General features: G+C 40.5%; 1 protein-coding gene across 2 annotated transcripts in view; it reads left to right on the top strand.

The window, feature by feature from the left end:
- LOC136863243 (putative fatty acyl-CoA reductase CG5065) overlaps positions 1-27714 on the top strand; it is a 249057-nt gene that overhangs the window by 136460 nt on the left and 84883 nt on the right. The gene's annotated exons all lie outside the window — the stretch shown is intronic.

Genomic DNA, 27714 nt, shown 5'->3' with positions numbered 1-27714 from the left:
CTGGATTAGCAAGCTTAACACTCCTGATTTGAGCAATTTTTGTGCTCCAGTTAGGGGTGTATCCTTTTGCAAAGATAGACTTGTGTTTGCTGATGCGAACGAAATCACTTTTTAAGCGATGACGGCGCGGATCAGCCGTTTTGATTACAAGGTGGATAGCATCTAAGCGTGGTGTATTCTTAGTAACCAAGCGTGGCTTTGTCCCGATAGTGCGAAGAGGTGTATCGTTGTAGGTAGACACGAGTCTAGGTAGCAATTCAGTCCAACAATATGAACCTTGAGCTGTAAATTCTCGCCACATCATTATTTTGAGTGTACGATTAAAGCGTTCTACAGCACATGCCTTGAGATTGCTGTACGTAGAGTACTGACGAATGCCAATTAACATGAGATAAGGAGAAAAATCCTTGTTGTAAAACTCTTTACCTTGATCGGTTTGAAGAAGCCTTGGGCAGCGTTTCGATTGTTCAACAATATGTTTATATGCATCTTTGACTTGAGATGCTGTCTTAGAACGCACAGGTTGTGTAAAAGCAAACTTAGAGTACACATCGATGACAGTAAGTTGATACTTATACTCCTTGTTGCTAGAGACATATAGAATCATTTCTACTAAGTCTGCTGGCCAGAGGTCACCTTTTCCGCGTGTAATAACGCGTCTGCGACAGTAAGTGCGACGTGCTGGATTTATGTAACTCGTGTGCGATGCTTATCTTTACAGGTGAGGTCTTATCTTCACGAGCCATTACTGAATAATACCCGCATGTCGTAATTCTCTCTCTCTATTTCTAGAATTTCTGATTTGTGACCTGTGTGACCAGCATCTTGCGAAGCTCTTAGAAGTTGTAATCGTTCAACGAGTAAGTTAGGTTCATTCCAATATCTTACGTCTACATACGGCAACAAAGGCTTGCAGATAAAATTAAGACCACGTGCAGTTGGTTGATGTGATGGAAACAGTTTAGAAATAAACACCCGATACCTGTAACTCTTATTTGCTTTTATAACATATATTCCCTTGTAAGTACGTCGTGTTACGTCAGTAGTAAAAATTATTGATTTATATTTTTTAAGATCGTCTTGTAAAATTATATCCTTGTCAGGTATTCGTGAGGAAAGATGTTATAAGAATCCTTTAGTAGGTTTATAGGTTTTACTATGAGTGTTGCTATTAATCTTAACATTTGCATTACCTATCCAGAAATAGTCGTTTTCATAGTGAATACCGTAGGTTGCGTCAGTTTGTCCTGTAAAGAGTTTTTTCTATATAAGGAGCAAAGAGAGATCCATAGGTATTTCGAATAAAAGTCCTAGACTGATTACGATACTCTGGCGTGATGATAACCTCAGACAAATAAGGTAGATCTTGTGTTGATGTAGTAGATGTTTCAGCAATAACATCTGTAGTTTAAAACTTAACACGCTTAGATGGTGAAGTATTGTTAAGTTCTTCTTCCTCATCCTCTTCTTCCTCATCCTCTTCTTTCTCATTCTCTTCTTCATCCCTATCCTGCTTCTCTTCCCCATCCTGCTCCTCTTCTTCTTTATGTTTTTCTTGTTCATGCTTCTCGTCTTCTTTATGCTTTTCTTGCTCATCATTCTCTTTATCATATGATGTTTGCATAGAATCACAACTTGTAGTAGACTGGGGCAATGAAGTAGAATTGAAAATTTCTTTCAGTGGTGTATTTAGTTGCGTTTTCAAAAATAAATCAGTGTCTGCTTGAATACGTTTAAGCTCTTTAAATTTTCGTCGAATGTTGTTTCGAACACGGATTATATGTTTTGTAATCTCTCTGCTGGATGTTGACATGATGGTGGTATATGATCAAGTGGCGGCTGTATCTCTGTGTTGATGCATATAAAATGATCAAAACCCATGTGATATCGTCCATACTGAACATCACTTTCTTTATCAATAACTAAAACGCCGTAACGATGTGATGACCAACATATAGTCCACATAAGTTTAAAGTCATTGAATGTCATATCTGTGTTAACATGATCATCATACACATGCCGCACGTTGCGATCATCTTGCCGCAAAAGCACAATAATATTTGCGTTGTCGCTTATCAACTGCTTAGGCCCACGAGAATAGGTTTGACATAAATAGATGCAATCTACATATTTATGTCGTCCCTTACTAAAGTAGACACGAATAACTTTTTCCTGTTCTGTTACGACATCGTCGAAGATCATAAGAGAATTGGTAAGCACATCATGTTAAGGTGATGGTACTTGCTCATGTGAATTAAACTCAAAGTATTTCAATCCATCTTTAACCAGATCGTGCATTGAAATTTGTAGAATACTATATAGCGGTTGATAGGAGTGACTTGGCGAAAACTTAAATATTCTCGAAGCGTATGCCATTTAAATACGCAATGAGTGTGAGAAAAAAATTCTTTCCACATCCCGATGGGCCAGATATAATACATCGAATAGTAAAAGGAAACAACGTTCCATGACGTCTTTTTGTAGTTGTACAAGAACTATGTAAGAGATGTGGCACTATGTCACCAGCAAGTAGTGTGTCTTGCTGCTTTGCAATCTTCATGGTAACTGAATAATAAAGTAGGCAAGAGTAATATATATATTATAACATTCTGGACACCCCCTTTATGCCCCTCTGACCAGAGCATGTGTGATGGTGAGCTCCTTCCAATATCTACCACGGCTATCTGAAAAAGAAACAAAATTCACCATTAACTTACCATCACGTTGACTCTCTTCTCAGGCGCGGGCCGTCCGTCGATTCCTCGGGCAGAGCTGATGAATTGCGGTGTCCCAAACTAAACTACGGGTCAACCTAGCTACTAAATAATTGTAAATCCCCAGACTGATTAAAATTGCATGAAATAAATTGTATTACTCAAAACAAACAAATAAAAATAAAGTTAAATTAAATAACAATTGTGTAAAAATATTATTAATTAGGAAGTAAGTCAAATAAATTTTTTTGCTAGGGGCTTTACGTCGCACCGACACAGATAGGTCTTATGGCGATGATGGGATAGGAAAGGCCTAGGAGTTGGAAGGAAGCGGCCGTGGCCTTAATTAAGGTACAGCACCAGCATTTGCTTGGTGTGAAAATGGGAAACCACGGAAAACCATCTTCAGGGCTGCCGATAGTGGGATTCGAACCTACTATCTCCTGGATGCAAGCTCACAGCCGCGCGCCTCTACGCGCACGGCCAACTCGCCCGGTTCAAATTAATTGATTAATAAAAATTCCTGTAATATAATAGTGTCATTATAATTATCTGAGGTTATAAATTAATTGAGTTACATCATATATAAAAGTCAAAATAAACAACTAAAACGTCTTCACTGCATTTCAAACAGAACGTAGGTCTAGCTGAACACTGTCTCATATAACACCATAATGTGCTAGATGGGGTAGGAATTGGCAATAACTGAATTGTTGTTAAAATAACACAATAATTAATTCACTGTCCTAAAACATTATAATATATGATTCACATAAATGTGTAACCTAAAATTTCTTCTATAACCATGAACACACACAGTGTTTGTCGATTTGATACTGTTTCACTACCACGTACATTTACACTGATGTATGTAATTATTCAAGAAATGAAAACCATCAGTCAATAGCTGCCATAAAATTTTATATAAAGTGAGTTATAGAAGATAGATTATCAGCCATGATTACATCACATATTTTTGCACTGTGTGGTTATCGGACCAATCGTAAATTAAATACAAAGGAGCTTACACATAGTAGGTCAGTGGTCAACTGAGCCTCCATTCTAAGTGAGACTTACGAACATATGCCTCTGACTATGTAAACACACAGACCTGTTTACTTTTATTTACAAAACATTCACATACCCACCTAATTCTTACATTGTGAAATGCATTTGAGGCGTTTACCAATTTTAACACAAAAATTCATTATTTGTTGACCTGACCTTGATATATTAAAATTAATGTGACCTGTAATATTCGGGATTCTCGTGTTGTCGAGCAAAGGTATTAAGACATTGCAGTCGACCAAGACCAACGTGTTGTCCATTGAACCTAATCCTATCGCTTAATAAATAGAACTATAAACAAATGAATAATTACAAAATTTAAGATTCTTCTATCAATGTAGAAATCCACAAATTTAGGTAAATGACACAAAATAAAACTAATCAGCTACACTCTACTATTTACAGAAGATGAAGTCCACGACCTTCCAAATTAATTTAAAGTAGTATGAAATCCAAGATTTAAATTTTAAGATTTAAAGTGACGCAAGTGTCTTCACAAATATTTGACATTTAGCCTCCTTAGAATGGTCTCTGCAAGCATATCTGTTCAGCGATAGTACGTGTTTATAGGAATTAATTAAATAATTATTTTAGTTAGGGTTCCTCCTGATCAATCACACGTAAGCATAAATTTAGATAGACTCTGATTCACAACAATTATAATACACTTAATAAAATGGAAATTGCAACACCATGAAGGCATTGGTCGTTTGTGTTGATTTTCAGCATACGGAACTATGCCATGTAGGTATGTAAACGATCAAAGTTTCAGACTCATTGGATTGTTGCTACAGGTCTCCCCACGTGATTGGTCGCGGAGGAATCAACTCCAGTATACGGACTCTGGTGTAGCGTAGTTGACTTGCAGTCTGTGCAGTGAAGTGTTCCCCGTCAAACATGCCTCGACAACAGAGAAGAGCACGCTATCAACAACTGTCGCCATTTGAGAGGGCCCGGATAATTGGGCTGTGTGAGGCTAGATTATCGCTAAGGACTGTCACTGCACGTGTTGGCCGACAGGCATCTACGGTACAACGTGTATGGCAGGAGTGGTCAAATTAACGTACCCACACTCGTAGACCTGGCACGGCCAAGCGCGAGAGACAACTGTGAGAGAGGATCATCGCTTCATTCGGATGGCCCGGATGGAACCCCATGCAACAGCAGCGCAAATTCGAGCAGATGTGACACCCCACGTTACACAACATACAGTTGGTAATCGCCCGTGTCCCTGCAGAAGGTGTTCCATTGACCCCACAACAGCGACGTGTAAGTCTGGCCTGGTGTCGAGAAAGATCGACGTGGGTCGACGCATGGCATAAGGTCGTCTTAAGTGATGAATCGCGCTTCTGTCTTGCCCGCAGTGATCGCCGGAATCGTGTGCGCCGACGTACCGGGGAGAGGGGCCGCCCAGATCTTATTGTCGAGAGGCACACAGGGCCAACGCCAAGCATTATGGTCTGGGGAGCTATTGGCTTTAATGTGAAATCACAATTAGTGCTTGTTGAGGGCACTATGTCTGCTCGACAGTACGTTGATAGGGTACTCAATCCAGTGGTTGTCCCTGTGATAGCGAACATTGCTAATGGGATGTTTCAGCAGAACAATGCCCGGGTTCACACTGCACGCATCTCCAGAGAAGCTCTCCACGACATCACAACCTTAGAATGGCCCGCCAGATCCCTGGACCTCAGTCCTATTGAGCATGTGTGGGACATGATGGGTCGAAAACTGGCCAACCGTCGTCAGCCACCCACAACTCTGGAACTACTGACCCGTGCAGTGCAGCAAGCATGGCCACAATTCCTCAGGAAGCGATCCAGGGCCTTATTGACTCCATGCCTCGACGATTTCGTCAATGTATTGCAGCTCGTGGTGGGCATATCCTGTATTGATTGTTGTCCAAACTTGCAATCAGAGGGACCTGAAGGTGTAATCATCGAATCACAACCGAACACTCGTCCTGCATGTTCAGTTGCAGCAATGTAGCACCTCTCCTTCTGGGTGTTGCAATTTCCAATTTTTCAGCGTATTTAGTGTTGAAATTATTCATCACGTTCACATGTCATTGTCGGCAATCACCCTGAAATTTGCGAAGCATTAACTATTTCACAACGAGTCCTCATATATCGTAACATCTCCTAAAATAACGTTATGTTAATTTGCATTGTCCTCTCGTTAAATGAATAATTCTTAATTGGGTCCTTTATATTCACTTGATTCCTGTTCATCCCTGTACGTCGATTGCATTCTGTATATTTATTATTGTTCTCCTATATCATCGTAGGATCGCTCTTATCATTAGAGTCATCAACATTATTCACACAATTCATAAATATCTGTCCTTCACTTCAATGACAGGATTCATTTCGCACATTTCAGGGATACTAATGCCCTTAATATTCATATAAGCTTCACTAGCGTACACTTTGGACCTGCCCGTCTTCTATCACAATATTTCACAAGTTGACAATGCCTGATAAATAAACGTGCATTATAACTATTACATCTAGACATATGATTGCTTTCACAATGACGTGTTTTAATCTACATAAAAAATCAACGTATAATGCATTACTTTACCTTAGTTAAGCTCTGAGATCTCGATTATTATTATTACATGATTACATTATTATTATTATTATTATTATTATTATTATTATTATTATTATTATTATTATTATTATTATTATTATTATTATTATTATTATTATTATTATTATTATTATTATTATTATTATTACGCGTAAATACCTGTTTCTAATCTGGATTAGACAAGACTGACATGAAACTACACAACATTTACATCCTAAATTTATTATTATTATTATTTGTATCAACCATAGGATGTTACCTCACCACTGAACAAGATTAAATATGACGCTTTAACATTCAAATTAGGTCTTGAAAAAGTGTCCACCTGTGCCAAAAGTTTTATATGAAAATTTATACTCATACAGTAATAATCATTATTGTAATTATTATTATCAAATCTTTACCACAATCAGATTCCGATCGACAACCTGACTGTTTTAATCTCTAGTATTCTCGTGATTATTATTATAAGATCGTCGCATCACCGTTAATTTTATTCTTAAGTCTTCAATACGTGAACTTCTATTTACAAAATATTATATAATGAGCATATCGGACAAAGCGTCAATCTATAGCCTACATTAATTTACATAGTAAATTTTGCATCTCATTACCTTGTGTATGATGGCTGCAACTGCATCTCTAGGATCCCGCCATTCCAATTAGCACTTCATGATGATATTATATATGACGCACCCGAGAATCACACATATTAACACATTTGTCTCCCGCATTTTACAATCTTGAGTTCTTGATGTCTTCTATCTAACTTACAAAACTAATACAATTTACACTTAATATTATATGATTATGGATCATCGTTTGCATAATGAAGTGACCTGACTCCACTACCGGTGTGTTCTTTCTACGGGCGCTGGTAATTACAGTGGTAAGATCGCCGCGGTGCTTTAATCATGTGTAAACAAGTCTCAGAGCGTGTCCACTAACCTTGGTCAGGCGAGCTGAAATGTTTGTCTAAGTTACCTGCCTTCTGGGAATATTTCTACCTGCTACGGGATTCTAAATTCCATCCTAACAAGTTCTGCCGTTGCATTGTCTTTACTGCGGATGACTTTGGAAATACAAAGCCTGTAACTGCGGTCGAAAATATTGTTATTATTATTAGTATCACTTCGTAAATGGCCAGAAATCGAACTAGATATGCGTAACTACACACAGTCTATGATTGAGAAATACGCCACGGCTCATGGGACAAGATCATCGTCTCTGGAGAAATATATTTACATCTCGTGGTCAAGTGACAGTTTCTTATGCTATTAATAAAATATTCAATTCGCAAACCTGTGCAAACAACACTTCAGACTGCTGAATATAAGGCCGAATAATGTATCTTGCCTACGGATGTGCAGAAAAGTTTACGCTGTTCATGGCAAAGTTTATAATAGTCTTTGTTACGATTAACACTCACCTCTCCTTTCAGTAATTTGCTCTTCCTTATAAATCGCGTACCGCGACCGCGTTTCAGATATATCACACCTGAGCATAATTATACTGACATTCAGTAAATGATCGGTTTGAATAAAATACAGCGATTACTTAGCGTACAGCGAAAGTTCACTGACTGAATGCTGTAGACTGAAAACGGTGGACTGCAGACTGTTAGACTGGATCTTTGGCGGCTCTGACGTCTGCTTTTGTAATTTTTTACGCCACGCCCTCACAAAATCCAGAATAGGGATAGCGGAAGGATACATAGTACCACCCGGGATCTTTCTTTTTTGATATCAATCACTGAATTTACCACTGGTTTGCCCTGATTAATTCCATTAATTAATGCCATTCACCCTATGATGATGATTCTGTAAAACGATCACAGGGTTTTATTAGGTGTCAACAGCGTCACCTACGTTACTTAACTCGACGTAGACACACTGTTCGTCGGTTCTCGCGTTCGGATGAGCTCACTTCTTTTGGATATAAGATGTAGATACTCGTATTTGAATAATTTGACACTAATTAATGAAGAAAAATATCAGGAAATTTCTCAATTACATGTTCAAGATACGAGCACACTTAATCTTCATTAACACAGTCTAAGATCCTGAAATTGACTGATTTTCAGTATTGCTTCAAATGGGCGCTTACCTAGTGCAATTTTCTGATTGGCTGAATTTGCCTTAAGCAGTTAAAATGTCTTCCTTAACAGGATTATTCCAAGTTGGAGAGGGGTGACAGGTATCGTTCTGTCCATCTCCCACACAGCTCTCTGTCTAACATTTCAGGAGTAGCCGTGCTTTGTTCGGCAAACTTACTTTTCTCACGAGAAAGTAGCACACACAATCTTCCAAGCGGGCCATTAGTGAAAAATTGGAGACTTTTATGACCTCTTGTTGTTGCCTGTACGTGCCTTAACAGGAGTACCAAGGATTTGAGTTGACGCCAGGAGTGTCTGGGCTGTAACAAAAACTAAATGCGATGTTCTACAGATTTTTAGGCCATATTCCCTATATGATATTAATAAATTTAATAAAATAGCTTGGGCAATTACATTATGGGTGCAATATATCAAACGAAACAACAGGTAACTGTCAGTTCATAATTCGTTCTTGACGAGTAAAGTCGTGTACAGAATGGTAAAACAACGGTATCCAAACGTAATTAAGAAGAAAACTAGAACTGTTGGATGGAAATATGTTGTAAAGGATGCACGAATTGCCATTCGTGGGGAATACAATCTGCATGTAGCTATTACTAAGGCACTACGTGCAGCAAGAGCGAGAATTTCTCCAAAGTGCAGAGCAATGTTTTGTAAACTTGCTCGAATTATCCCTGTACCAAAACGAGGAGGATTCCTTCCTGCGCTGATTGCTGGATTAGCAGCATGACGAATATAACAAGTGTGATAACTCAACCGTTATAGCGTGGTAGTTTGTGGATACGCCACTGGGAGCACTGCGAACGACGGTGTCCAACACGTACTTCAGCAGACCGGCAAACTATGTGTAGGAAAGTGCTGGAGATGTTACTGTGCGAGATATTTCAAGTCAATAAGTTGAATTTTTTCTTTGCTTTCAGTTCCTAAACTCAGTTCATTGTGTGTTGTGCACTTAAAGCACGAGTGTTATGTGGCTTGATTAAATTAATAGTTCAACATGCCGTACTGTTTTGTGCCTGGCTGTAAGTCAGGCTATGGTAGAGTAGTTAATGGTATTAAGATTCTTTTCACCACCGAAAGATATAAATAAATTTGGAAAATGGGCCAGAGCTGTTCCACGAAAGGATACTGTGTTATTGCGTAATAGTAGAATTTGTCAAGTTCATTTCTCTGATGATTTGATAGTAAAATCAGATAATTTTATAATGAATGGTGAAAAAGTGGTTATGTCTCCTGTGAGATGGAAATTACGTCCAGGAGCGGTGTCTCACATTTTCCCTAATTTTCCGAAATACCCTTCAAGTGAGATTAAGTCCTGTAAAACTTCCAACAGGAAAAATAATCTAGACACCACTAGGAAAAGAAGAAACAAGATTGAAGATGGGAGTGCATCAGCTAATGGAGAATTAAAAGGTCAATCTAATGTTGAACAAAATTTGAGTTACTATCCTATTGTGCTTTCTGATGCCCAAAAGACCTTTTCATCACCATTCGTTTTAGATTCTAGTCGATACATTTTGAAGTTTTAATATTAATTTGCATTTTGTTGCACCTCGTACCATTAGGGGCCGATGACCTAGCGGTTATGCCCCTTTAAACAACAATCATCATCTTTCTAATACCTATTTCAGTGTTCGAAGTGAGTAAATTTCTTTTCGTAAGAAAGGTCTTCCTTCCTCGTGCTAGTCTGATTGTTATTTTGTCCTTCTGCCATCGTTAGTTATTATTTTACTAACCAAGTAACAATATTCATATACTTCCTTCAAAGTTTATTAAGTGTTCGCCCTGTGCCCATTCTCTACGTGACAATAATCAAAGTACATTTTCAGTTCTCTCAGAAATAACAGGCTACGGTTCAAGCAATAATGAAGTGCTTTTAACACGCCCTTCGAAAAGTATATGCGACATTCTTTTCCAGGCCGAGAAAATAATTCGTGAAAAACTGAACTCAAAATCGATGTGGGGCGAAATATTATTTGATTGTATCGATTCTATAGACAAAATTTCAGTTGGCTGTTGTCTTCAACATGTTATGGATATAATCCCCACTTGTTTATCATTATCTGAAGTGCCGACTTTTTCTTCAATATGAAAGAAATCCGGTGATATTTACAATCTTGAACATCCGCCAAATATTCACGCAAGCTTTCGAAAGTCCATTAACCGACAAACTGAGTTGGTGTTTGTTTTAATATGCTGGGAGCTGTGTGTTATTATTGTATATGTACACTCGAGTAACTTGTGCTTTTCGCAACATGTGATGAAGGTCGTAGATCTTTATTTCCGTCTACGATATTTTTGCATTGTTCTCTGCCGTGGTATTTTAATTGTAATCTCTCAATTTTTTAATAAAATACAGTGTATATACTTATCAGTTACGGGGTAATACGTTCCCTTTGTCACCATTCCTAAGACCAGCTGATCGGTTATGTGGAGCTACCACACTCTAGCGCTGCCTGGCGGGGCGCGCTTAAACTCGTTGAGTCATCACACTTGGTTCTTATATTCGTCATGCTAGCAGGTTTAGGGTCTTTGCTCGGTGGTGCTAGTGCTGTAGGAAGAACTGCTAAGGCTGTAGAAGAAGCGAAGCAACAGTTGAAAGAGAGTGAACGTCATAACAAGACAATGGAGGCAATTGCATTACGAGGCAAAGGCGTACACAGGAAGCTAGCGCCATACAAAAAAGGGCTTGGCATCTACATATCTCCGAAAAACGTCTACTGAATGCACTGCCACATCGAGCTCTAACCCACGTAGTAGGTTTTACGTTCGATAAACAGCTAGGAATTCATAATTTTGAGGCGTGTATATGCGCGATCAACTACTAACATGCCTACGTGAACGTGAGAGTGCTGTAATTAACTTAGACAAGAGTCGCGACCTAGAGCCCATTACGTGGCCTGCATAATACGTAAATATAAAGTATGGCATTTCGATAGCTATGGAGACTTACCTCCACCATTCGAGCTCATACGTTAATTCGAAAGCAGGACAGTCATTGTTTACAATTAAAACCGTGTGCAAAAATTCAATACATGCATGTGCGGGCGATTATGTCTTATGTTCTTATATCAAACCCAGACAGAAGACGAAGAGCAGCAGTGTGCACGTGATGACTAACGGTTAAATAGCGTTCGCTGTGCGCGGAGAAGTACCTGAAACAACCGTCTACTTTAATCCACCGATCTAACTCGGTCAACAGCTACATAGTCTTGGACATGTGTCGTTTGAAAGTTACAATAAAATCTAAAATTAGCGTGATGGCGTAAACAAGTTCTATTACGATGAGTATGTGCTAACGTTACCGTCAAGCAGTTATTCACTAGAGGATATTCATGACTATATTGAAAGTACGTTAATTGAACAGTTTAGAGAAGTGAGTTGTAGTAATCATTATTACAAGTTCTCAATTACTGTAAGCAACATCACACATAAATGTGTTATTGAGTCATCACTTAAGATTGACTTCACGTCGCAACCCGATTCGATTGGACCATTGCTTGGATTTTCACCAAGAGAGCACATATTGAACATATGTTACGAGTCTGATCAAGCTATAACACTCTTTGATGATCGTCATGTAAACATTATCTGTAATATTATTACAGACTTGAATAGTATTCAACAAATTTCACACGTCCTGCGCCGACTTTGATTATTACAGAGGAAAGTAGTTATACTATTCGTGAGAAACCGTCAGTAGTTCTTTATCATCCCGTGTCTGTAAAACAAATTAGTAACATCGCTCTTAGGCTTGTAAATAATCATAATCAGCTTATTAATTTAGATCGGCACACGTTCGTAACTTACAAACTTCATCTTAAACCAGTATGAAAAAATCTACAAAACACGGTGTACATCCGGAGACATACTACATGTTTGCGAAGATTCCAAGATTTAGGTTATACGCTACTACAGCAAAATGGAGGAAATGCTAGACATTATGAATACAGTAGAAACTCATCAAGGTGCAGTACGGAGTGACTTTCATTATTATCAACCTTTTACGTTTGGATTTAATAACAGTGATGAAATTCGCTTTATCATTAATCAGCAAGGTGTATACACCCCACCACACGAAAGCTACCTCTGCATTGAAGGACGACTAAATAAGTCAGATGAAAGTGGGCCAAGCACATCTCAACTAAATGAACCATGGTCTAGGTTTTCTCTTTCCTGAAGCGCGATTTGAAGTAAATAATGTCGAAACAGATAGATCGAAGAATGTTGATATTACAAGTGCTATGAAACTCTACCCTTCTTTTAGTGATGAAGGTGATGTTTGTTGTTTTAAGGGGCCTAACATCGAAGGTCAGCGGCCCAATGATGAAGATAGTAATATTTTACGGATGGCAGAATGGTGTCCAAAAGCTACTAACAACTGGATGATTAATGAGGACGGAACTTATACAGGTATGTTATCATTGGAACATATTCTTGGCTTCGTAGAAGACTTGGGACGTATTATAATCAACGCAAAACAAGAGCTAATTCTGATCCGTGAACGAAGTGATTACAATTCTCTTAAAGCAGCAGAAACACCAGTAGGCTCGAAAATTACACTTCATCCTATATTGTAGGGGATTCCACATGTAACATTATCTGATCGAAAAAACTTCGATTGCTCAAGATTGTAGAAAATGATTCACCATTACCTATACGTTTTCGAAGTTGGGAACTGCATGAATATCCAGTGTTACCACCTACAAACAAGCATAGCTGGGCTGTTAAAACGTCACGTTTTACTGAAAAGCCTTTGTATATTATTTTTGGATTTCAAACCCATCGTAATTTCAACCATGAAAAAGATAGCTCGCAGTTTGACCGCTGTAAATTAAGAAATATTAGACTATATCTCAACGGAATTACGTATCCATGCGAAAACATACACATTAATTTTGAGAAAAATAAATTTGGGTTGCTGTATGGCATGTTTAGGGGCTGCCTGGCCGAGGCGGTTAAGGCGTGCTCGGTTCGCTCGGAAGGACGAGGGTTCGAATCCCCGTCAGCAAGTCGTGAAATTTAAGAAAGGAGATTTCCAATTCCGGAGGTGCACATGGCCCTGAGGTTCACTCAGCCTACACCAAAAATGAGTACCGGGCTAATTCCTGGGGGCAAAGGTGGCCGGGCGTATAGCTAACCACTCTACTCCATCAAGTGCCGAGGTTGCGGATAGTGGAAGCCTTTACCTTCCGCCCCTCTAAGGGCCTTCATGGCCTGTACGGAGATGACTTTTCTTTCCTTTGCTTTGCTTTGTATGACATGTTTTGTAAATTCCAATCATCATATTATAACAAAGAAGATCGTCCGCTAATTGCGCCTGAAGAATTTAAAAATGAAGCACCGATTGTAGTTATAGACTGCTGCTCTTATCATGAAGAATCTATAAACGAATCTCCTGTCGATATTCGTTTAGAATTTGAAACTTCTGAAAATATTCCTGCTAACAGAACAGCCTATTGTCTTATTATTCATATGAGTGATGTCACTTACCATCCACCAATGAATGTTGTTACAAGACTATAAATATGGATAGCACTTTATCATAAACATTAGTGTGTGCTTCTACATCGTACACTATGGAACAGAAAGAAGAAAAAGGCTACACGGTTACAGACAATCGTCTTGATAACAAACAAAACTATGAATGTGCATCCTGTTTGCCTACCAGCGTAACTAATACGCAACATCTTATTTATCTCACACAAGTACGTGATGCTATTAAGATGTTCTATAAACATAGAACCTTATATCAGATGTCAAAACATCTGATTCAATGCTTAACAACAGGATTTGTATCTACGTACGCTGCTCGTTTTGTAGATGCTTTTTGGGACATCCCTCCTCTCCTCAGTAAGATGTCAATCGATGTAGCTTCATGCAGACCCTGTCGTCGACATTACAAGCATCGAGGTAAAAATGGTTCGGATGATTTGGATGGACCTAATCCGAAGTGGATATACTCTTTACCTTCATTACAGTACCTGATAATAATTCAGAAAGGAACAACGCACATGAATAACAACAAGGTAAGAACTGCTTTAACTTCTTTGTAAAGCATAACATACATAGTATAATTTCATAAACAATCAATGATTTGTTTAATTCGAATGTTGCAGGGGGCATTACAATTTTGGAAACATGCTACCTCCTCGCAGTAAGCTAGTAAGTAGTACAGCAACCTTGTCGGCAGCATAACCAAGACTGTTGTATAACCGGTAGTAGTTTCTTTAATTTTGTAAATAATTACACAATAAATATTTCTTTAAATTTGAAATGCTCTACTTATTGCATTCTCTTCGCCTCCTCACACCTATCGAATATATTTAAACTCTTACTATCTATAAAGACTTGAGTTTACTAGAGTGTAATCTTGATAACGAACAGGTCTAAACATGCATAACCACGTCGACAGATTACGTAGTGACGTGTAGTCAGCATAACAGATCCCCTCATCCGTTATTCTTTGCAATCTAGACCGGTATCGACATTAGATTGCTCATCAATTGTATTGATAATTAATAGCAAAATTATGATTTCGTTTGTTCGAATACCGTAAAAGTAGATATACATTATTGTTCATCACATTAGTTAATTCGTCAACGTTTAAGCCTTCGCTTTATAATTATCTCGTGTTTGTTTCCTGTTTAGATAGTAGAGAGGGATTCTATTCGTGTGTGATTATTTCTTCTGGCTCGGGGATTGTCTTTTTAATTCATAGCGACTCTGATGTTAGGTTTGCTCTTTTATTCAATATCTACGTCTGGCACGTGCTTGTGTTGGGAAAACAGAAGCACGTGGTCTTGTTAGTAAATAAAACGCACGTGGAGTAAATCCGAATTGGATATACTTTTTACCTTCATTACAGTACCTGATAATAATTCAGAAAGGAACAACGCACATGAACAACAACAAGGTAAGAACTGCTTTAACTTCTTTGTAAAGCATAACATAAAACCAAACCAAACCCCATGGCACTACAGCCCTTGAAGGGCCTGCGCCTACCAAGCGACCGCTGCTCAGCCCGAAGGCCTGCAGATTACGAGGTGTCGTGTGGTCAACACGACGAATCCTCTCGGCCGTTATTCTTGGCTTTCTAGACCGGGGCCGCTATCTCACCGTCAGATAGCTCCTCAATTCTAATCACGCAGGCTGAGTGGACCTCGAACCAGCCCTCAGGTCCAGGTAAAAATCCCTGACCTGGCTGGGAATCGAACACGGGGCCTCCGGGTAAGAGGCAGGCACGCTACCCATACACCACGGGGGCCGGCAAAGCATAACATACATAGTATAATTTCATAAACAAGATGACGTCTTTGAGGTTAGGCTTGTTCTCTTATTCAAATTCCGCGCCTCACACCTGTCAAACAAGAGCACATGATCTTAACAGTAAACAAAAAGTACGTGGAGTTAGGTTACGCCCCTCTAAGATGACGTCTGTGTCGTTAGGCTTGTTCACTTATTCAAAAACCCCGCCTCACACCTGCTTATGTTGCGCACTCTTATTCAAATTCCGCGCCTCACACCTGTTAAACCAGAGCATGTAGTGTGTTCCAGATGAGGAGGAGGCGGGAAGGACATCTGACCGTAAAACTGGGCCCAAGATGGCGACTGTGTACTTAGGCCCCTCCAAAATGGCATCTGTAAGGAGGGAAGGTCACCTGTCCGTAAAATTGGGCCAAGGAGTGCGACAGTGTACTTATGCTCCTCTAAAATTGCGACGGGAAGGTCTTCTAACCGTAAAACTCGGCACAACATAGCGACTGTGTAGTTAGGCCTCAAAATGGCGACGGGAAGGGCATTTGACCTTAAAACTGGGCCCTGTGTAGTTATGCCCTCCATAATGGCGATGAGAATGGCATCTGTCCGTAAAACTGAGCCAGGATGGTGACAGTGTAGTTAGGCCCATCCAAAATGGTGACGGGCAGGGCATCTAACCGTAAAACTGGGCACAATATGGCGACTGTGTAGTTAGGCCCCTCCAAAGTGGCGTCGGGAAGGGCATCTGATCTTTAAACTGGACCCTGTGTAGTTAGGCCCTCCAAGATGACGTCGGGAAAGGCATCTAGCCGTAAAACTTGGTTAGTCCATATGTGCCCCCTCTGGTGAGAGAATCAAAATGGCGACGGGGAAGTCATCTGTCCGTAAAGCTGTGCCCTGTGTAGTTAGGCCCTCTAAAATGGCGACGGGAAGGGCATCTGTCCATAAAACATGGTTCCATGAAGATAGGCATGCTCTCTTATGCGAATATCCCACTGCCCTACTTCTCAAGATGGTATCAGCAAAATCCGCGAATCCCCGTTGCCCTGCTACACAGGATGGCGTCGGGAAGGGCATCTAACCTAAAAGTGAGGTTAGGCCCTTCCATGAGGTTAGGCTTGCTCTCTTACCCGAATCCATATTATCCTATTACTCAAGATGGCGTCACGAGAATCCCCATTGCCCTGCTACTCAGGGTGGCTTTGGGGAGGGCATCTAACCTAAAAGTGAGGTTAGGCCCTTCCATGAGGTTAGGCTTGCCCTCTTACCCGAATCCACATTGCCCTACTACTCAAGATGGCGTCGCGAGAATCCCCATTGCCAAACTACTGAAGATGGCGTCGGGAAGGTCATGTAGCTCTAAAAGTGAGGTTAGACCCCGCCAAGATGGCGACTGCTGCGGTCGGTAAGGGCATCTGCCCGTAAAACTGAGATTAGGCCCCTCCAAGATTGCGACTGTGAGGTTAGGCTTGTTCTCTTATTCAAAATCCGCGTCGGGAAGGGCAACTGGAATAAAAGTGAGGTTAGGCCCCTCCAGGATGGCGACTGTGATGTTAGGCATGCTCTCCTATGCAAAATCCGCAAATCGCCTGCTATAGTAGGGGTCAATGACGTCATCTCTCCGTATCTCCACTACTAGGGAACAATGACCTCGTGGGAAAATGCTGACGCAGCTCCCATTGTTTTAGAACCCGTGTTACTATACTAATAACAATAATATTAGTAATATAGAGTAGTTGCGAGTGTTAACGCGCTACCTCTATGGAGCCAAGCTGTGCATTGCTGGAGACGCTTGGGTTTAAACCACTTCACTGTCGCGGAAAAGACTAAGAAGAAGAAGAAGAAGAAGAAGAAGAATACAGAGTAGTCACGTGTTTGAGAACCTCCGTGGCTCAGGCGGCAGCGCGCCGACCTCTCACCGCTGGGTTCCGTGGTTCAAATCCCGGTCACTCCATGTGAGTTTTTTGCTGGACAAAGCGGAGGCGGGACAGGTTTTTATCCGGGTTCTCCGGTTTGCCTTGTCATATTTAATTCCAGCAATACTCTCCAATATCATATCATTTGATCTGTCATTCATTAATCATTGCCGCAGAGGAGTGCGACAGGCTTCGGCAGCGGCACAATTCCTATTCTCGCCACTAGACGGGGGCTTCATTCATTCCATTCCTGACCCGGTCGAATGACTGGAAACAGGCTGTGGATTTTCATTTCACGTGTATATACCACAGCAGCCACGCATGCGCTGTAGCACTGATAAGGGACTTAGAAACTGGCCGGCAAGTCTTACGGCGGCACCCGTCATGGTCTTATTATAGACGGGTGCCTTATCTCTGACGTCACAGCGCTCAAGGTCAGTCTGTGGTTCTGAGTGATGTCATGTGATGACTATGGAGCCAGCTCCATATTCGGGAAATGCATGGGTTCGAACGCTCTGTCACAGAGAAGAATACAGTCACGTAGCTATCTGTGTCAGTATAAAGACAGCCGTGGGAATTGATTTGAAATTTCTTAGTTTGTTGTATTATTTTTTGTATAAGATTGTATTCTGTTTGGACTTTTGGATTTGGGAGAATTGTTTCGATCTCATAAACTTGGAACTATCCAGATCATTTTAAATTATGTTTTCAAAAACTCTTATTTATGGGTTGTCTCAAAAATTTATCATTTTATCTGTGGATTTCAATATTTTCGTTTTTGATCGAATTACTGTGTGTCACGCGCAGTTCTGGAAACGCGTTTTCTGTTGCGTAAACGAAGAATTTTCTCGAACATTTATTATCTTTGTGTCAACAAGAAGGAAGAGGCTTTTGATTGGAGAAAATAAAGAGTAAATGTAATTGGAGAATGTGAAACTCGAAAGTGAATTCTGCATTCTGATTGGTTCTCTTTGGTGGTTGCATCATTTTTTCCTCTTCCCTGATCTTACCCCGCTTCTTCGGTGGGAGCTGGGTAGCATCTGTGTCTTTGATCATCTGATCATCTTAGCGAGCGGACGTGCTCGTCCTTCGGTCCCCTCGTGGGAAACTCGGTTTCAGGGTAAACCCCGTTTCTTCCTTTATTTCGGTTTCTAACTTCATTCAAATGTGATAATTCGTCTTCTTCCTACGCAGGAGTTGGCCTCGAGGTTCACGTTCACCGCTAATTTGTTGAAATGACTTACCTTCTGAGCTATTTCTTTTGGAGTCTTTGGATTTGTTGTAATTATCCCTCGTGTTTGCCACCCGGTATTTCTGTGTCACCTTGCATACGTATGGAAATCTATGCACATTATCTGAAGAGTTTTAGATAATGATGCAAGTTTACTGTACCTTTTTGTTTGGTTTTATTTCTATATTTATGTAGAATGGGAGTAGCCCTCATTTTAATCGATATGAAGCGTCGGATTAGGGTTTCTATAGGTTTGAATTTAGTGGTTAAATTTCTTTTAGCGCACTGCACATGTCTGCAGGCATGCTTAATAACTCTTTAATTTCCCTTTCAGTTTAGATTTTCTGACTTTGTCTTCCTTTTTTAAAAATAAAAGTTTCTTGTTAAAGTGACATATTTAATTTGTCTTAGGTAAAGATAGGATATATTACTGCACAGCTCTCCGATTTCTTTCATAGCAAAAGGCTACGTTCCATCACCTCTCAGGGTTCCATGCCGCTTGCCACATCCATTCCGCAGTTGTCATGTTTCAAAACTTTTTTTTATTTTTTTATTTTTTTATTTTTTTATTTTTTTATTTTTTTACATTTTGTGCTGCGATGCTTTTGTTGAATCTTAAGTGTTTTTACTAGGCAGTGGCGAAACGTGCTAGTATCCACTGTTACCACTGGTAACAGTTTGAAAATATAAAAAAATCTAGTACTCTTTAATATTTAACATACTCTATTTTATCTTGACCGGGACGTGTCGCGAGAACTCTGTTTCAATAGATAGCCACCGTCAAAGCTGAGAGAGAGACTGTTACCAACTCCAGGCAGTGGATACGGGTTGAATCTCTTCTAACAGGTAGGCGAATATTACTGCGCCTGCGCCAAGCAAAGCCCTCCTCCCACCGACACTGAGATGTACCCTCGTAAGTTCTCTCTTCATGTTATCAATATGCAGAGTGGTAACGAATACTTAAAACGTTGGTGCTGATCAGTTCTGTCCGTTCTTTCCGCCATGCTCAAAAGTGCACTGTTATGATTTGTGTTAATTGTTGTTTTCGATACAATACGACGTGACGTTTCTTGTTAAAGTGACTTATATTTAATTTGTCTTAGGTAAAGATAGGATGTATTACTGCACAGCTCATTAAACGTTGAAATGAGTGCTGTCACTTCCAACCCGAAAATAAGTGTGTTAGTGGGCCCAGAATGCTCATGTATAATAGAAATGTTAATGAACACACTAATTTCCTTTGGAAACTTTGAAAATAAAGGAAAGCATATTTGGAAAAGTTAGACCCTTAGACGCCTTCTCTTAAGAATTTAATCAAGAATCGAAAAGAACAGTACGATATTTTCATGACCCATGGTACAGAGATCTGCACTGGATATTTGGTTATACAAAAATGAATAAACTGCATTGTTGGCCGTGTGTCCCATAGTCCTCAGGAATGAATTCTTGGAAAAAAGACGGTATGGAGAATCTACACAGTTTCAGAGTTTTAAAGAGACGCCATCAGGTGTCTCAAGCACACATCAACACTTTTGCCGATGTGATTCAGTTCGTAAGGTCCAGAATAGAGTCCAGCTTACAGAAAGAAAGTGCGAGCGGCAATATACTGTCAAGGGGGAGTGTGGTAACACTTTTCAAAATGTCACGCGTCGCCACCCTTAATAAGGTTAAAATTGCATTCCCGATTATATATAAATATATTAGCTGGGGCCATCAAGGACCACGTTAAGTCTTGTTGCATTTGACACTGTACTTGGCCTTCTTTAGAGCCCAAATTTCCCTCATTCTTTATGAGTGGGCCTGCTTACGCTCCTCTGTCCAAGGGGCACCGTGTCTTCTCTTCGGTTGCTCGTCTCGGTTTATTTTCTTGCGGAAGAGATCTCTGTTAAGGGCGTCTTCAGCTGAGATATGTAGCATTTGCAGGTCTTCTTTGGTATTTCTAAACCAGGGAATTGTGGTTTTGTGGTTTGAATCAAAAAGTGAAAGATTTCTTTAGTTAACTTTCTTCCGTCCATTCTTTTCAGATGACCGTGAAATCGTGCCCGTCTTTTTCTGATTGTGTCGGTAATTTTCTCTATTTTGTTGTACACTTCCTTGTTGGATCTCTTTTCATGGATTCCATTTCTGTACTTTGATCCCAAGTTTCCTCTCACAAATTTGCGTTCTCTTTTCTCCAGTTCTTCAAGGAGTTCTTTGTTGGCATTTATTTTTTTTGCTAGGGGCTTTACGTCGCAACGACATAGATAGGTCTTATGGCGACTATGGGATAGGAAAGGTCTAGGAGTTGGAAGGAAGCGTCCGTGGCCTTAATTAAGGTACAGCCCCAGCATTTGCCTGGTGTGAAAATGGGAAACCACGGAAAACCATTTTCAGGGCTGCCGATAGTAGGATTCGAACCTACTATCTCCCGGATGCAAGCTCACAGCCGCGCGCCTCTACGCGCGCGGCCAACTCGCCCGGTTGTTGCCATTTAGAGACAGGGTTTCGGGTGCATATATAACTTCTGGCTTCAGAACTGTTTCATAGTGGCGTATCTTGGTGTTTTGGGAAAGGCATTTTTTGTTGTAGATTATGCGGGATGTTTGGTAGGCTATTTCCAGTTTGCGTACTCGCTCCTGAAGTACTTCTTTGACCAGTCCATTTTTCATGATGATCTCACCCAGGTATTTGAATTTGTCTACTCGGATGATGTCCCCGTATTTTGTATGGAGTTTTGGTGGAGCCTCTTTGATGTTAGTCATTACTTCTGTTTTCTCAAACGGTATCTGCAAACCAGTTTGTTCGGCAATTTCCTTTAAAATTTCCACTTGAGCTCTAGCGGTTTCTATGTCGTTTGAGAGAACAGCAATATCATCGGCAAATACTAAGCAGTCTGCTGCGATCCCCTTGGATTTGGTTCCTATTCTCAATGGACTGTAGTTGGTTTCCTGTAATCTCACCCGCCAGGTTCTGATGATCTTTTCAAGAACACAGTTGAAGAGTATCGGGGATAGCCCATCACCTTGTCGGACTCCTGTTTTGATGTCAAAGGAATGAGAGAGACATCCGTGGAACTTCGCCTTGGATTTTGTATCGGTCAGGGTGGCTCTAATTAATGCCAGCAGTTTCAAATCAACTCCAAATTCATTTAAGACATTTAGCAGGACTTCCCGGTCAATGGAGTCGTACGCTTTCTTAAAGTCCACAAAGACAGACACATACTGCTTGGACCTTAGTGTACAATATCTGATGATCGTTTTGAGATTTTGAATCTGTTCAGCTGTTGAGCGACCTTTTCCGAACCCTCCTTGGTATTCACCTATTTGATGTTCGACTTGTGCTTCCAAACGCTCCAGGATGGCAAGTGATAGAATTTTGTAAGTCACGGGTAGCAAAGATATTCCTCTGTAGTTGTTGATGTTCTTCATGCTGCCTTTTTTGTGTAATGGATGGATCAAAGCTATTTTCCAATCTTCGGGTAGGGCCTCCTTGTTCCAAATTTCTTCTATTTGTTTTGCAAGATATCAAGTGATTCCTCTGGGGCATATTTCCATAGTTCTGCTACTACTGAGTCTTCCCCCGGCGCTTTGTTATTTTTGAGACGGGCAATGTGGCGCTTGATTTCATCTCTGTCGGGTGGTCTGGAATCTGGGTACCTGAGTAAGGGTTCCTTGGTCTCAATGGCGCTTTCCGGTTTAGAGCAATTAAGTAAATTCTTGAAGTAATCTGCCAGAATGCTGCAATTTTCTTCATTTGACGTCGCCAGTGTGCCGTCCTTTCGCTCAAAGCATAGAAATGGTGGTTTACAGCCAGCGAGTTTGCGTTTGAAGGCTCTGTAGTACTCTCTGCTTTCATTCTTCCTAAAGTTTTGTTCTATCTTTTCAATGAGAGACTTTTCGTATTTACGTTTCTCAGTTCTGAACACCCTAGCTGCTTGGGCACGTTGGGTTTTGTAGGTTTCCCAATCATTTTCTGATTTCGTAGAGTAGTACTGTTTCCACGCATTGAGTCTTTCTTGGAGGACTGATTCGCAGGTACTATTCCACCAGGCATGCATTTTGCTTCTCTTGATTTCTGCAACGTCTTTGGCGGCCTCAACAAGGAGACTTTCGGCGTTGTTAAAGTCACAGTCATTTGGTCTAGCCTTCTCCTAGAACTCCTCGACCCTTTGCCGAAGTTTATCATTGTCGAAGCGTGTGATCTGTTTGGTTGTCTTTCTTGTGTTTGCGGGAATTGGTTTGAATTTGATAAGAGACATATAATGATCTGAGGCCACATTGATGCCTTTCTTTACCTTGACATTCATAATCTCAGGGCTGTTTCTCCTGGAGATTGCAACATGATCAATTTGGAACTCTCCGAGAGCTTGGACGGGAAAACGCCAAGTCATTTGCTTTCTGGGTAGATGGCGAAAGTGGGTCGACATGACCTCCAGGTTGTGATTTTCGCAAATGGACACCAGTCTTTTGGCGTTGGGATTGGTTCTTTTGTGAGCAGGGTAATTTCCTATAACTTTCTTGTACTTCTGTTCACGACCTAGTTGGGCATTGAAGTCACCCAAAAGAAGCTTGACATGGTGTTTGGGGATTTTGTTTAATTTTTCATCCAGTAGATCCCAGAAATTATCAACTTCGTCTGGATCAGACTTGTTCTTATCGTTTGTAGGAGCATCTGCGTTAACTAGGGCGTAGCTTTTGTTCGCGCATTTAATTGTGAGTATAGACAATCTGTCATTCACAGGTTCGAAATTTGCAACCGATTTAAGGATCTCGGTTCTAACAGCAAACGCGGTTCCAAGCATCACAGCTCCATTGAGGATTCCTCTTTGCGCTTTGCTCTTGAAAAATCGGTAGCCTTCGGATTCAAAAAGCTCTTCATCTGGGTACCTTGTTTCCTGTAGGGCCATTATGGATATCTGATTTTCGTGAAGAGCTTTGGTGAGGGTTTTCAGCTTGCCAGTTTGTGTAAGTGAATTTATGTTGAAAGTTACCAGAAAGGTTTTAGATTTTGGCCTGAGTTTTTGACTCTTCGGGGTACACCAAGACGCTCCGACTCGTCTCTTGCATGATGTCGAGTCTCCTCCAGAATCCAAACGAGACTCGTGCGCCGTGGCGTTCACGACGAGGGATTTATCCGAAGATTTACCCCCTGGGGTATGTTTCTTGAAATGTTGTGCCATCATGCTTTTTGACTTGACATTGTTTTGGACGGGTATCCATCCTTTTACAACTAGGGTTGTTAGCACTAGAGGTTGCCTCAAGATGTTTTCTGGCTTCTGGTCATTTACCAGTCTTCGCCGTAACCCTGGCAAGGGACCAGTTTTTTTCACGGTGGTATTTTATTTCCCTACTACCCTCTGACTCTGCTGGCGGCAGAACCAGCGAGCTTCCCCAATTCCAATGGGACGCGCCCGATGGAGGTAACCGGTAAATCCCCACACGGGATTCCCGATTCTTCTTCTTCTTATTATTATTATTATTATTGTAATTAGCCAAAACACGGTTACAGTTTCAATTGATATTTCATTAAAATAATGGTTTTGTACAACGGCACAGTAAAATAACGTGATTTCATGCAATTTATAGCATAGGTTAATATGCACTGTCTGTAGTTGCAACTTTGAAACATTTGTTTACAACTGTTGAACAGTATAGAATAGAATAATCACAGCCGCCGCTGATGCGTAACACTAAAGAGTTTAATTCCAAACGAGGTTTGAATTATTAAAATATGAAAAGCATCATAAGAACTATGTTCCCTCCCCTTCCAGGAAGAAATTTACAGGTGTCCACCACCTGGTGTCGTAGGCGCGAACATCCCGCGTGTTGTATCATGAAATATAAGCAATAAGTGACGGTCTTATATCTCTAATTGGTAATTTAGGACAACCAATCTCGAATTTCTACTGTCGTAATTTTATTTATTGTTGAATAAATAGTGCTTTTTCTGTGGAAAAAGTGTGTTCTTGTATTGTCTCTCTCTTACAATCCATTAAGAGCTGTAGGAGCTGTGAAAAATGGAGTCGTGACGTCTCTTCGTGTTTGCGCTCCAAGGAAAACTGGGTGCAGTGGATTGCAAATGGTTGCAACATTTTAATTTCCCTAACATCACTCAGGTGTAAAGTTTAACGGAACATACTAAGCGCTGGTGACGGATTGTTCTCACCATTCTGACCATTCTCATTCAGAAAACAATTAAAATTATTGATTGTAAATATATCTGGTGTGATACAGTACCTGTGATATAATGAAGTCTTCTCGTTCGTGTCCTACGCGTTTTTCCTTAGTGAAGGCAGATGTAAAAAAAGAGTTTATTGTTATCTGTCAGATCTTATCGTGATCCCGCCATTTGTATTGGATTCATTTAATTTGACATCCGTTCCCATGGTCAATGACTTTTCCTTTAGCGTATTTTCCATTGTTAACAATGTAAGGGTAGGGTACTGTGGGCTCAAAAAGAAAGGTTCTCATTATTAACTTCTTTTAAGAACAGGACATCTATATAATAATCCCGAATGAATTATTTTGGAAGTAAGTGCATATATCTGTTTCTGAGACATTTTATATTTAACGTACCATGTATATGGAATAACACCACTTGGACAACAACATGCATAAGAATGTATTTTCATTACCATATTTTGAGTTTGTACTCTAGTTCTTCGATTACTTTTTCTATTCTTAAGAAGCTTCAGAGCCTTTTTCTGGTCACTTTCTTCTGCTGGTTGTTCCAAACGTAGGTCTCTGTGACTAACTTGAGGTTCATGTTCAGCGATGATACTTATTTACTTACTTATCGTATGGTTTTAGTGCCGCGAGTGTCCGAGGATATATACGATTCGCCTGGTGTAGGTCTTTCTTTTTGACCGCCATGGGCGACTTGCGCATCTGTTTGTGGGATGATAATAATGAGGTAAGGAAAGGGTGAAACCCGGTGTCCGCACGTAGCCTACTCCAGTCGAATAACACAAAGGGGTCTATTTAAAGCTTTACGTCCCCATCCGACGGGCGAATCACCGTCAACAATGTCATATGACCTCACTCCATATTGTAAAAGTTGTAAAAAAAATTGAACTGAATCCAAGCCTCTGGAATGCAAAAGAAGTACCACTTTGCAGCTCCTCTCTCTGAGGCATGAGGATGATCTGGTAAAGAATTAGTATGTTGAGCAGTATTGAGGGTAATACTTTATATACTACCTTCTGTATCGTTATTTAAGGTTATCGATGAGATCTCTAAATGGTGTCTGTGTGTTTGTCATGCGATTTTAACTCTTCTTCATATTTTTCTATGTAATGTGTCAGTCTTTCTGGCTGAATGGGCAGTGTACTGGGCTTCGGTTCAGAGGTTCGTCTCCCGACCGGGCCGAGGACTAGCTGATTCCTCTGGTTCGGGTACTGGGTGTTCGTGACCGCCTTATTACATATCCATATACACCATATCACTCTATTGACTATCACAACGAATTTGTCTCTGATATGTTTTCGATATGGCCGAACAATGGGCTGGAGGATTCAGTTCTTATATTTTACACTAGTCATAGTGCCCTCGACGACAATTAGGGGCGTCCGACGTCCGTACATAAGGCTGTCCAAAACACGACGGATCCGCCTTCCTGCTGGATCCGTGGTTTGGTGTTTGTGACTCATCTGCTATTATCTCGCACTCTCCTCCTCATCCTCATCCTCCTCCGACGATTTTCAGGCGTCAAACAAATTTTTCACACAACAAGGAAGAAGACTTGGTGCCATGATGCCTCCCTGCTGGTCCCATGGTACGGTGTACAAGACTCGTCTTGTGTTTTTCGCTCTCTCTAGAACCTCCTCCGACGATCATTAGGCGCCAGACTTGCCTGCAGTACGCTGTGTAGACATTTTACTTGTTGACAAGGCGGTCCAATTATGTGTATCAGGTATCACGAAGGTCGTAACTGTCTCTTCACGCTTTCGACAACCCATCTATGATCTATCGGGTTCCGTAGCAAAATTTACATGTTGAAGGCTGATTACCATAACTGATTAAAACTTTATAACAAGTAATATATGAATAAGAAGGGATTTGCATCTTCATCATCATTTTGACTGCATTCACCCGTCAATCATATTGTACATACAATTAGCACTCCTAGTTTCATCAGGCACTGATGATACTCTCCAATATATTGTCAAACTCTCTTCATTAATCTTTTGTGGGTTTACTTATTGGAACGTTAAAACCTCGTGCTAACGAAATATTAAGTCCTGCAGAGTCTACTGTAAACTTAATACGGTAATCAATGCCGTGGAAACAAAATTTATCACCTGAAAAATCTGGAAGTATTTTGTCAAAAGTTTCTTTTTTCTTCACTCTGGCGTGCACTTGATGGGAAATTCGTTCAACTGTATCATTCCGAAATCACTTTCGTCAAGTTTCAGAGTTTTGTAAATCCAGTCATGAATGTCTCATGAACACGGACTGGGGGTCTTACTGTCGTTGAAATTAATCACAATAGTTTTCTTTTACCGAGCGAGTTGGCCCTGCGGTTAGGGTCGCGTAGTTGTGAACTTGCATTTGGGGGGTGTGGGTTCGAAACCCTCCGTCGGCAGCGCTGAAGATGGTTTTTCCGTGGTTTCTCATTTTCACGCCAGGAAAATGCCGGGGCAGTATCTTAATTAGCACTACGATTGCTGCTTTCCCAACCCTAGTCCTTTCCCTTTCTTGCGTCGACGAAAACCTTCGACATTTTGCTGCGACGTTAAACCACTAGCAAAAAAAGGTTTTTCTTCTACATATCATTTTAATTCATCTTAAATATCGACAGCAAGAGACAGTTTCACATAAGCTGATCATTTAGTGT

The sequence above is a fragment of the Anabrus simplex genome, chromosome 2, assembly GCF_040414725.1.
Source record: "Anabrus simplex isolate iqAnaSimp1 chromosome 2, ASM4041472v1, whole genome shotgun sequence".
Lineage (NCBI taxonomy): Eukaryota > Metazoa > Arthropoda > Insecta > Orthoptera > Tettigoniidae > Anabrus > Anabrus simplex.
The sequence above is the reverse complement of the archived record's forward strand: the minus strand, read 5'-3'. Positions and strand labels throughout refer to the sequence as shown.